Source organism: Pseudopodoces humilis, chromosome 2 (assembly GCF_049639895.1).
Source record: "Pseudopodoces humilis isolate 2021_Gansu_Grassland_sample_001 chromosome 2, ASM4963989v1, whole genome shotgun sequence".
NCBI classification, from domain to species: domain Eukaryota; kingdom Metazoa; phylum Chordata; class Aves; order Passeriformes; family Paridae; genus Pseudopodoces; species Pseudopodoces humilis.
The window spans coordinates 58,669,349-58,681,857 of NC_142201.1; the positions used below are offsets into that span (position 1 = coordinate 58,669,349).

The 12,509-nt window shown below is 42.6% G+C and overlaps 1 protein-coding gene across 2 annotated transcripts in view; it reads right to left on the reverse strand.

Annotated features, from left to right (window-relative positions):
- ELF1 (E74 like ETS transcription factor 1) overlaps nt 1-12,443 on the reverse strand; it is an 83,327-nt gene extending 70,884 nt beyond the window's left edge. Inside the window, exons 1-2 of one of the 2 annotated variants that reach the window (XM_088051803.1) lie at nt 12,361-12,389; nt 7,405-7,477 (exon numbers count right to left, since the gene is read on the reverse strand). The gene's annotated coding sequence lies outside the window, so the exon portion shown is untranslated. Of the gene's footprint in view, nt 1-7,404; nt 7,478-12,360 lie in introns of both variants that reach the window. The other variant, XM_014250540.2, reaches the window with a different exon arrangement.
- Between the last annotated feature and the right edge of the window lie 66 nt (nt 12,444-12,509).

Here is a 12,509-nt window from a genome sequence, read left to right on the forward strand (position 1 = left end):
GAAAAAAAAAAATCAGGGATGTGAATGAACAGAAATATATCCTAAGTGAAACTATGTTGCAAATACATCCAGAAGGAACATAAAACCAAGGACTGGGCAAATTTTATATAGTCCAACAGTGGTTTCTTAACTGGGACACTTTGTAGTTGGCTAAGAAATCCTCATTAAAAAGCTTTAACTGTATTTTTTCTTCTGCTCATTCTGTGAGTCACATTACATTTCTGGATGTTGCAACACAGTCATGAATAATAATCACATACTGGAAAGAAGAAAAAAAACCAAAACAGTGCTCACAGTGGATTTTTTAATGTCTGTATTTATCAGTCTAAAAATCAAGAGTGAAGCTGAGATTTTCAGAAGTTTCTATGCAAGGAATGCTATTAATCACAGACAAAGTATTTGGTACACCCAGACACTAGCACACAGACACATGCCAAAGTTACACAGCCGTGTCTGTATTGCTGTTATTGTTTGGCCTCTTTACAGGGTGGGAGCAGAGGGGGAGGGATCACCATGTTCCCCATCAAACCCTCTCCTGAGGGAGAACAGCTAGGCACCGCCTTTAGCTAGACAGTTCTGGACCCAAAGCTACACTTCTGCAGCTGCCTCTTTTTTCTTTGTTTTTTTTTTTAATTAATTTTCTTTTAAAGACCAGAGAGTTAGGGTGCGGAGGCTGCGCAGTTCCAGAAAGCCATCCACACTACAGGAAATTACTGTTGATGTCTTAAAGAAGTACCAGGGAATTATTTATCCACATCTGTGTTTTAGACGATAACAAAAAAAGCATCCGACAGATGCACATGTCAGGGTGGTTGCTGCAAGTTTTTCTACTGCTCCAGTCAGATGAGAAAGTGTTTACTTCTATTCCAATTTCTTTTATTCTTTCAATCCCACCACCTTATGCAGGCCACACTGGCTACCTCAAACACTTGTGCTGACTCCCTATACAGATGCAGACCAAATTCATGGAATTAAAGGAAATCCAGATAAACATCATTTTTAGAAAAATGTCAAGTTAGAGTTCCACGAATGTTTTAGATGCTTACAAGAATGCAACAGGGTATTTCTGCACTGCTCAGGATGTGAACACAAAGGAAAGGAAAGCATGTTTATTACTGCTCTTCCAGCTGCTCTAATTAATGGGGAAAGATAAAAGTGATAACTCAAAGAGGCAGGAGATAGAAAATAAATTGTGAAAAAAGGTAAGCTCATGTGAATTAATCAATTTTCCATTGCAACTCACTCAGACAGAGACCTGGCTATTAAAGAACAGTTAGCTAGAAACGCAACCTGGTTACTTGCTTGTTCAGGAAATAATATTTTTAGAAGCAGGCTTACCTATCCAAATACATGCTACATTAACCAATTGGTGAATACATAAATCATGGAGAAGAGAGAGGGAAAAAAATAAAGACTGCAGGAAACAAAAAGGAGGGGTGTTGAGGAGCTCAGCTGAGAAACAGAACTGGCTGCTGAAAGGCCAACATTTTTATCTCTCAGCTGCATTTCAAGTCACAAAAAACAGCTTCCATCTCTATGCTCATCTTCAGCCAGGCAAGCAGTCCTACCAGCAAATCCTGCAGGACTGAGATCCTGTGGATCAGTCCAAGAAATCAAACCATCACCGCTGCTATTGTCACTTCCCCATAAAAACAAGGTATAACAGTCAGACATATCCTAAACAGGCATGGAGGTTCAGTTCCAGAGAGAATTGCTGCTACTATGATGTGTTTTGCAAAAGCCTCCCAGGAATCATCTTTCTTGGTTCTGTGGTCTAGAGAGCCATGAAACCAAAATTGAGAACCAGAGACTAAGAGAACAAGAAGACATTATGGCAAGCACAGCTTCACACATGTGATTTTCCTCCTGCTTTCTGCTAACAGAGGTCATTCTGTTATTAATGGAAACAGCTCAATATTCTCCTCAAATAACCTGTCATAAAGACTTAGTATCCTCAATGCTACATTCAAAGTACTATATATAATTTATATTTATTATTTTAGTCTAACTTTGTCTCTTTAGCATTTCGATATATATGTTTAACCTTATAATCCATTTTGTCCTGCATTTATTGAAGATTGAAGGTTCATCAGCTTTAAAGCTACATATGCTCTGAAAAACACCCCACTAGAATTGACTGATTTCAACTCCATCCACCATCAAGGAACAGGAGTGCTCACATTCTAGCACAGTAGCCTAAATTCAGACTGTTTCATCTACTGTTCCTCTGTAACTAACATTATTTCTTAAATTTTCCGTTTAATGCTCCCCATTTATAGCAAGACTCATTAGAAATGTTTTCCAGCTTTGCATAACAGACAAAAATATACCACTAGTGACTGAGATCACAGAAATCTTCCTGTGTAATTGAAGAGTAACATCAAACCAATTTAATGTTAATATTCAGAATAACAATAATTAAAACAACTTTTTTAAGACAGTAGTCCATGATCTCATTGAGGAAGGAGAAAGAGTAAAGTAAATTACCTTTTTTGTTTCTTTTTTCATTAATTGCTCTCATCCTCAGGCCTGTTGGTTTTATGATATGATCCCTTGCTGCTTTGCATAAGCTATCAGCAGCTTACTTCCTGCTACTCTGTTTCATGAGAAAACTAACTCCCCTACCCTAAACAAGCACTCTTTAATTCTGTTATTGCTAATTCTCACCTGCATGCAGCAGGTTGCTGCTTCCCCGGGAGATCCTAAATAGTCTGTCTCAGGGCTGTGGTTGCAGGTGATTGTAACAGTGCTAGGCACATTACTTCTACTTAACTTTCTGAAAATATACTAATTTTCTTTAATATACTGTAACACACTAAGTTTCCCCTTTCTACTCAAGTATATGACAGTATCCAGTGAATGTTTTCAAAGCTACACAAGTATATTATTTGTGCACCATTCTGGAAAAAGTCAGATATGGAGGTACAGGATTTATGAAACAAAATTATAATTGCAAACATGATCACAGTACTATGCAAAAGAACCACAATTATGCATTTTCTCCCTTAAATGACACCTGCACAAACACTTCTGCCTATTGAAACACCTATACCAAGACTACTGCTCAGTCTGATAATAACATATACAGGATGGAAACTTTTATCTGAATATACATGTTCCAACTCCAAAAAGAAGACAGGGAGAATTGATACGGTTATCCACCACATCGTAAACCAGAAATTCCAACAAACTACAAAACTGTCTAACTACAGAAGTGTCTAACTACATTTAATGTTGCTACATGTCTTGATGTCAATCTGAAACAGGGAAAGTGTGAATTCAGGAGACCTAGAGAATAAAGGAATTTTAGAAAAAGTAATATTCTTGACAGGTGTTGGGGCAAAGACATGAGATCTTAAACCTAGTCTGAATCTGAAAGTATGTGAAGAAGTACACAATATTCTGCAATAATTCTCCACAGTAAAGGCATTCTCTCTAAAAATACCTTTTATTTTTCCTTCAGGAAAACATTAAATTAGTTGTTTTCTCTGACTAATGTGTATAGATTTGGGAAAAGAAGAAAAACCCCCACCTACCTGGTAAACACAATGGAGGGCTTCTACAGTAACAGTTTGACTTGACCTTTCAGCTGCTAGTCACAACAATAAAACAGAGACTACAACCCCCCATTTCTGATTCAGCTTTTATTTCATAGGGACAAAACACATCTACAAAAGTTAACATAATGGTTTTCTCACAGAAAACACACGAAGACCTTTTATGCCATCAACATCCTGAAAACATGCTGTCCTGAAAATCTGTTTTGTCTGACCTCTGCTTTAGACTGCCCCAAAATGTACATTCAGAGGCAAAGCAAGCTGCTACATCAGACTTTAGGTAATGCATTTGCAATAATTCACCTCAAATGAGTTACACAATGATGCAATCACCCCCTCCCAGAAAAGTACAATAACAATAATGATAGAAGTATATTGGTATACTTAAGGACATGAAAACAATTTAACATTGACAGATGCTCCTGGAAAAATTTCACAAACAGTCATTTGCAAAGGATATAAAAGTATTTCTGTCTCTCACCATCATGGCTGAAGTATACTTAGGAACAGAAACCAGTTTGTTCATTAATTAAAGTATGATATCTGTAAGGGTTGCCAAGTTTTGCTACATGACAATATAAACATTTGAAAACTGAATTTTTAAAATTCTTGGTAATCTTTTTATAAATCCTTCAGACCAATTCTGTTAACCCACAAAATTAGGTCAACTAAGAAAACCTGAAAAAAACCCTAGAGGTTTGTTTTGGATGGTTAAAGATGAAGGTTTCATTTGAATAGCCATCCTATGAAAGACAGCTTCACAGAGTACATGGAAATCCAAACACGCAAGAGCTCAGCTCTACCTCAGTGTGAGGTAAGCAGGTGCAGGGGGATCTATTCTCTGCTTAAAATTACATGTGGGTATAATTCCCCTCTACCAGAGGGAAACATAAAAGCAAAATGCTGGCACAGGTCTGCCAGCAGAAGGTTGGAGAAAGGTTTACAATTCTAGATTCTGTGGATACATCTCATTTCTGATATCTCCGCTAACATACCACTGATTTCTTTAGCCCCTTCCCCAGCAGTTTCTCAGCACAGTCACCAGAACCTGCTTCAGCTTTGCCACCTAAGCTCCCCAGTCCATTTTGAGTGAAATAAATCTACTGTTTTAACCTGGTAAGTTAAGCAAAATAATTTTGGCAGAAACAGAAGGGGTCCTGTTTTCAGCTGGCAGGTCAGGGGCAGTAAATGCAAGCAGAAGATGAGTGACCAGCTGCCAGGGGTGGGGGGGGTGACTGATGAAGACGACAAGCAGACATCACAGCTATGGACCATGCTCTAGAGATTCATTGTTCATTAGACAACACATTATTATCACAACATAACTAGTTGTTGGATTCAACAATGACAAAGCTGGATCAGTCAGTGTTCCTACGGCAATACATGAACACTAGGTACTGTCACCATCCTTTTTCTGACAAGTCTTTCTGTCCTCTTACCCACAATACCACTTCACTTGTCATTTATCTCAAAAAATACCAAATCCCATGACACTGGATGGCATAACCTAGTCACCTCTTCAGTAAACTGGTGACAAAGTCCACCCTCAGCTTCCCTTAAAACAAACATATCTGCCATAATTCTCTTGATCAACAGTGGACCTTAAAAACAACAGACCTTTCAATTTCTCCTAGAGCTTTCCCTTTTAACAGAATGAAAGGACAGAGAACAGATACCAGAATGCTGTTCAATATCCCCTTGGCTGGAAAAGGTCTTTGAAGGTCTGCAGCAAGCTGCTGAATCCTACAGCTTCTCCAACAGTTCCAATGCTCCACCACCAGCTCATGCCCCCTCTCTGAAGAGTCCAAACACACCCCAGAATTGTCCAACACAGGCTAATGTGCAAGCTGCTGGAAATGGCACAGTGGCAGTGCCTCTCTGGGTAGCAGCAGATGCTGAAACAGAAGCTGCAGCAGCAGATACCGTGTAAGCAACCTTCTGCCAGGACTTGGAGAGTGCTTAGCTTCCTACCTGAATCTATGATAAGCAAATGAGTCACAGAACAAGGTCAAGCAAGCTGAAACAGCTCATTAAATTTTGCTGATGCCTGTATCACTAGGAACTCCAGACAATGTAACTACTTAATGTCACTATTGTATTCATGGAGGAAAAAAACCCCAGGATATCCACTGCCTAGAGTAGACACGTGGGTTTTAGTACTAGGTTTTAACGAGAAAAAAAGATTTCTGTACACACATCCAAATAAAAGAAGGAAGTTAAATTCTGGAGAGTGGGCAAAATTACATCTTCACTGGCCACAGGTGTGCTGGATTAGGGACCAAATGGGAAGTTTGCACAACAGGTACAGAGCAATGCATTCCATAAAAACACTTGACTATTTTGATTATAGTGACACTTGGCTGTGGTGAGGTGGAAAATCAAACCTGACAGATAACCAAGTCCTACTACTATTTCTAGCATTTGTTAATTCAGAGTGCAAAATTAACCTGCACATGAATTTGTGCTGTTAAGCATACAGTCAGCTATATAGCTCAACTATTGAACAGTATTATGTTCAAATTTGATATGCCTCTGAGATGGACACTTAACAATTCTGATAATTTTAATCTCAGCCTCAAACACTGTTTCACCTGACAACCAGCAAGGGAATGAAACTCACTAAATATTACAAACACTGTAAGATGTCACAAAGTGACACCCATGACTGCACTTTCAAAGCAGACACAATGTGGCAATACTCATTATCATCTTATATTAATACAAGTTTTATCCAAATACTGAAACATCAAAATAGAATGCCAAATTTATTATTTGCTGATTATGCCATTTTATGAGAAGAAATTTATTAAATAGCCTAACTAGAGCTCTTTAAAATTGAAAATATCCAATCTGATTTGTAATTTTATTATTAAGTCAGCTCCTGCATGATCTAGAAATCAATAGAGCATTATTATTAACTCAAATGAATACAGCAACATGCATATGGGCCAAACACTAGAAGGTTGTACTGTCACTATTTTCTCAAACATGAATATCTCAATAGAGCAGATGAGGAAAGTGTATTTAAAAATCATGTTTGAGAGGAGTGCTTGAGTATTTCCAAGTCAGTGGAAACACTCATATACGTGCTTTCAAGACTAAAGACAGTGACTTACAAGAACTCTGTCTCCTCAAGTTTCAGTTCTTCTCAAAAAGAAAGCTTCCAGTAAACTAATCCTATATAGAAAATGTTTCATTAAAACCTTTGTAGGATATCTTAAAGTGTGAACGAAAAAGCCAAACCAAAACCACTGTAAAAGTTTGAACATCAGACTTTTGATACTATATATGCTAGAGTACGTAAAATAAAATGTTTTTTACAGAAAAAATAATAAAATGCTTTAGAATATATTCGTCCTAACTCAGCTGCCAGGGTAAAAAAAAAGTGTCTGTTTGCTATATCAAAAAAAAATGGACTGTGGCATTATAAAGCACCATCTCATAGCTATCTATGCTCAAGTTCAATTCCCAGGCCAAATTAAACCTTCAGGTTTATTGTGAAGCTGCCTGAAAAGGAGCATTAAAGGTAATGCTTCAACTTGACTCAGGCAGTCAGTCATGTTTCAGGTTACAAAATTATTTCACTGACATACCCTCTGCTGTTTTAGTGACTGCCAGGGGTGTTCTGCTGCCAGGCCACGTGCACACTGCCTGCCTCTGTCTGCTTGCAGCAGATGTGGCTGCAGGAGAGGAATGCCCGAAGGACAGAGGGTTAAGGGGAGAGCAGTGAGCAGCTGACTTCTGAACACTGAGCAATGTCCTTGCCTATCTAAAGGCAGAAAAAAATTTTCTTTCATCCCTGAATATAACTGACAGTATCCTGAACAAAGAAAGATGATACACCAACCTGGGAATAGGAGGGGACTCTGTAAAGTGAGGATCTGATATCCTGTCACCAGCTGCCACCAGGTGTTGATACTCTAGAGGGAAGTACACAATAATTAATCACACTCCCAGCAGTCAAATTAGGCACTGAGAAAAAATGGTCCTCCTGACCCAGGAGAAAACCAGCCAAGTTCTGAAGTATGGCATTTTGTTGTAACCTTGTCCAGGTAGCAACATGTGTTACAATACATGGAAAGCACTGCAAGTCATCTTGTTTTTTCAATCTAGGGAAAAATGCAGGTGAATGGAGTACAGTCCTTCCCCCTTATACACACACTGGAAACATCCTCCACCAAAGCAAGTGAAAGCACATCTTTGAGAAGAAAACCTCAGCAACTTTAAAAACTCTCAGCAACTGCAAATCCACTACAATCCTTTACTGACCTCGTTGCTACTGATTATTTCAAAGTACAACATGCCTAACTTCATCTCTCAGACACTGTATAGTCAAGTAAATATCATGCATTTTCCTTACACACGTGAATGATATATACAGGCACCATTTTCTCTCTCAGATGTACAACCTGCAATTGTGACATGTGGTCTCCAAACCCTGGATCACTTTTGTCACTGTGCTCATATTAATATTTCACATCCTTCCTCATGTGTGAGCAGTAAAACCAGACATGGAATTCCTGTGATCTTATTAATGCCATGTACTTTCATACTTCTGTGCAATATTTTTATTGCTACACAGCCAAGACCACACTTCAGTGGCAGCATTGCAATGAAAACTCCCATTAAGATGATTCTCTGCACAAATTCTTAAGCCTTCTTTTAATAAATCAGCAGTTTGAGGACAGTCCTCTATCGTGCTGGTGTAACTACAGTCCTGGTTCCTTTGTATGTGGCTGCATGAAAAATGGCTTCTGATAGATGCTGATCATTTAAGAAAATTATTTGGAGTATCACGTACTAGTAACTTGTTCCACGCATGCACAAACCTGCAAATAATATGGTGGTATTGATGTGATATCATCACAAAAGCTGCGAATATATTGATATTAACCAGCCTTACACCAAGATCCAGCCCCCAGGGAACCTCACAAGAAACAGCTGCACTCCCATAGAAGAAAGGCACGCCTAAGTGCCTCCCTAAACTAAGAAAGATTTATGAAGCAACTTTGCCAATGTTTGTGGTATTTATTCCACAGTGACTCCATGGCACAATTGTTTTAAACTCACACTTCACTGCAGACTTAATAGATATATCAGGAACACAATATAGGGTGAGTCTGCTACAATAGAGCAGTTGATGAATAGCTTAGGAATTTGGGAGATGTGGGTTTTTTACAATTCAAAACGCTTGGAAGCAATTTGCTTTAGTTCTACTGTAAACTGGTCTTTAACAATCGTTAAGTCATTTTGAAATATTCAGAACGAGTAAGCTCTGGCTTGTCATTTATTTCAGAGGCTCCATTTTAAAGTTTTCAATTTTTCAGCCAGGAAAACAACAATGAATAATGTACGGAAAATCATTCATAGCATTAGCCAAAGATTAGGTTCCTTTCTCTAAGGAAAAAAAATCCAACAAACCAAAAGAACAGTTAGTAGACCAGGTAACCAATCAAATAACATTGTAATTCAGCAGCATATTTCCATGTACACAGGACTGGTGAAGCTTGTAGCATCGCCTTCCGGCAGCTGCTGAACACTTCCAATGCAAGATGCTGCTTCCAGCTGCTTGTAACTTGGCCAGACTTTGACTGCCTGGGTTGAAATTTTCCAAGCTGAATGTCTGCCTCAGGCTAAATTTTGTTCCATGTGCTGTAGAAGTTACCTCTGAATGAGGGGTGCAGAAAGAGGCAGACTGGGATTAGAAGAACTCAGCCAAAATACTTGAGCTGTTTTCAGAACAAAACCAGGAAAAATGCTGTCTCCCAACAGCAACAGGCCTCTGGCAAACTTGGAAGGCTGTAACGCTCTTCCATCCCCTGATGACAGATCGCAATGAAGGGTGGAGCCCATACATTGGAGGTCCCCCTTTTGCTGCCCTCATGAAAAGTCCACCTGCATTTGGTCAAATGTCCAAATCCAAACTGCACTGTGTGCATTTTCAGTAGGTGTTTGATAGGCCACATCCACATTGTTCCCAGCTCCTCATGGTGATCAGACAACAAGGGATATGAACAAGTACAGCAACAGAGACCACAGCCACGACCTACCACCATTGGTTACCCTCAACAGGGGGCTCTGACAGCAGAGTCCCAGGTGTTACATTAGGAATCCAGCTAATGAAGGACAGTGACACAAATATGCTACCCTACGCTGCCTATCTGCTTTTTGGCGCTTTTCCTATGGGAAAGAAAATATAGGAAATTGCTTATAAAATGCAGTATTAAAAACATGATAAGCAAAGCAGAATTTAGAAATTATTAGAATTGGTCTACAGTAACTAAAAATGTCTCCTAGCGCTCATATGCATCAATCTCTAATTAGATCAATGTGTATTTGCAACTGACCTGGTCACATTTTTTCCCACTGAAGCTTTGCTATAATTAACACACAAGCTCCTCTTTTTGCCCTTGTTCTCTAGAGCATCAGCACACACTTTCAAATCGCAGAGGAAATTATTTCTTTTTTCTCAGGTTCTTATATGGTTCTCATTACTACAATAATCTGTAAGATGAAGGATACTGTTGTCCATATATTTTTAATATGGGAAACTAAGACAAAACCACCGAGTGAGCAATTCTAACACTCAAGGGCTTGTATTTCTAACATGCTTATACATGAAAAACATCTTCTGTACACAGAGAGCAAACAGACACTCACTTATGTTCCACGTGGTTAAGTTTAGCTTAACTGTGAAGCAGATCCCAGGGACTCAGGTCAGGCTCCCAGAAAACCCATAAGACCATGGGCAAAAAACTTTCACGTTTATGTGGAAATCAACAGCAAGCCTGGGGCTGCAAAATCCGATGCTCCAGCTGTCTCAGCTACGAAGCTGCCTCCCCCTCTGTGTACAGTTGTTTGCCTCATTCTTGTTACCTCTTCTCTCTGCTGCCCAGCTGCTACACCTTGGGGGACGCACCTCTGGTCCTGAGCTGGCCGGGAAGGATGCAGGCACATCCTGTCACGACCAACATCATCGTCGGGCACAGGCCCGCGGCAGAGAGACGAGCCCGGCATCCTGAGCACTTGGCTTTGTAAACTTACCGACGGGGTAGGGCTGGGCACAGGGGAGAGGCGGTAAATGTATAGAATATATAGAGATCAGCGACATCCACTGGGTGGCAGGCATGTTTCACGGGATCTAAATTCAGTGTGTATACAGAGGTATACAAAACGAAAGTTCCTAAATATTGGACTTGCTCCCTCTCCCAGAAGCAGCAACTGAACGGACGCGGTAAAAAGAAGAAAAAAAGCTAAAAATCCCATAGAGGGAAGTTAACGTGTTCTGCCTTGACTTTAACACCAGCTTCTTGTCCGCGGTGCTGAGGCATTGGAACTGCCCTGGCGCTCGGGGGTTAGAGCTGTGCAGACACACCGTGTCCCATGTCCCTTCTGTAGGTGGGTGCCCTCACTCGAGGTAGCAGGGATCCTGTAAGAGTCTTCAGAGTCTCTGCTGCACTAATTAATGACCAATGCCTACAGAGGCAAAGCCTTTAAACTCTTCCCCAATTTCACAAACTCGGGGGGGAAGGAATTTGTTTGGACTAACAGCTGTAAATGAGTCCATGTGTAAGCAGCTAAACTTTAAACTTGAAAGAAACATAAAAGGCAGTATTTTCCATGGATTTCCACTTAGGATCTAAGCAGAATCATTTCAGAAGTTGCTTAGACGAAGAGGAGGCCGTCAACTGAATTTTAACCCGGGGCATATATTTATAGCCATGTTGCAAACTACATAAAAAGTACACTTATAATGGAAATGCTGACAAATGCAAAACTCCTGCAGCTAGCTATGACAATCTGACCACAAGCCCTCCTTGTGAGAGGAAAAGGCAACCTCCTCACCTCCCTTCTCAGCCAGCTCGACAGCAAGCCAGGGCGAGGGGGTGCTAGGTACAGGTACCACTGCCCTGCCCTTAAAGGATCGAGGCAACTCTTACTCCCCGTATTTCCCACATGTTGAATGAGCCACCCCTCTGTTTCTGCCATAAACAACCGGAGGGCCTCTTACAGCCATGACTCACTCCGCAGGCTTCTCCTCCACCCCTGTGCGTGACTGTAGCAAACAGGCTGCCAGCTGCAGCCGGTGAATTAACACGACTTTTTTCGCAGAACCGTGGGGAGATCAGTCACACAGGGCGGGGCGGGGGGGGGGGGAAAGAGCGGGGGGTGAGGGTGTGCTGTGAAACACCAGCCCGGGGTGAGTTTTATTTGTGGGGGAAGCAGCGGAGGAGGCGATCCGGGGCCAATGTGCCGGGGACGCCCGAGTGTGACCGTATCGTCCCCGTCCCCCCCAGCCCCGGGACGCCGCCGGCCCTTGCCCCCCTCCTCTCCCCCCGGCCCCCGCCGCGGCTGCCCCACGGCGCGGGAGAAGCGGGCGGCCGGGAGGGAGGCAGGCAGGGAGAGAGGGAGGGCAGGGCGGCGGCGTCAGGGCCAGCGGGGAGAGGGAGGAGGTGAAACCGGCACGCAGCAGGAGCCCTCTCGACACGCGCGCCGCCGAACTCCCAGAAAAGTTGGCAGCGGCGTCCGGCGGGGCGGGGCTCCTCTGGCCGCCGCCCTAGGGCGCGCAGCGCCGCCCGGCCGGGGCCCGCTGCCTCCCCAGCCCCTTCGCACCCTGTCACCGCCCTTCTCCCGACACCTGCCATCTCCCACGGGTGCCGCGGGGCAGGGACTGCCCGGCACGGGGCGCTGCCAGCGGCGGGGCTCGAACCCGTGGCCCCCGCTGTTTCTCCCCACCGCAGGGGAGGCGGCTGAGCCTCCCGGTGCCCCTGAGCGCGGGACTCGAGCGGCGGGCGGCACTCACCGACCGGCCGCGGCTCCTTCTCCCTGTCCGGGCGGCTCCCGCTGAGCGCTCACCTCCCCGGGGGCGAGGGAGGAGGAGCGGGAGAGGGCAGGGGGTGGAGAAAGGCGGGGCGGAGAGCGCGGCTTGAGCCCTCCCGGCTGCCGTCGCTA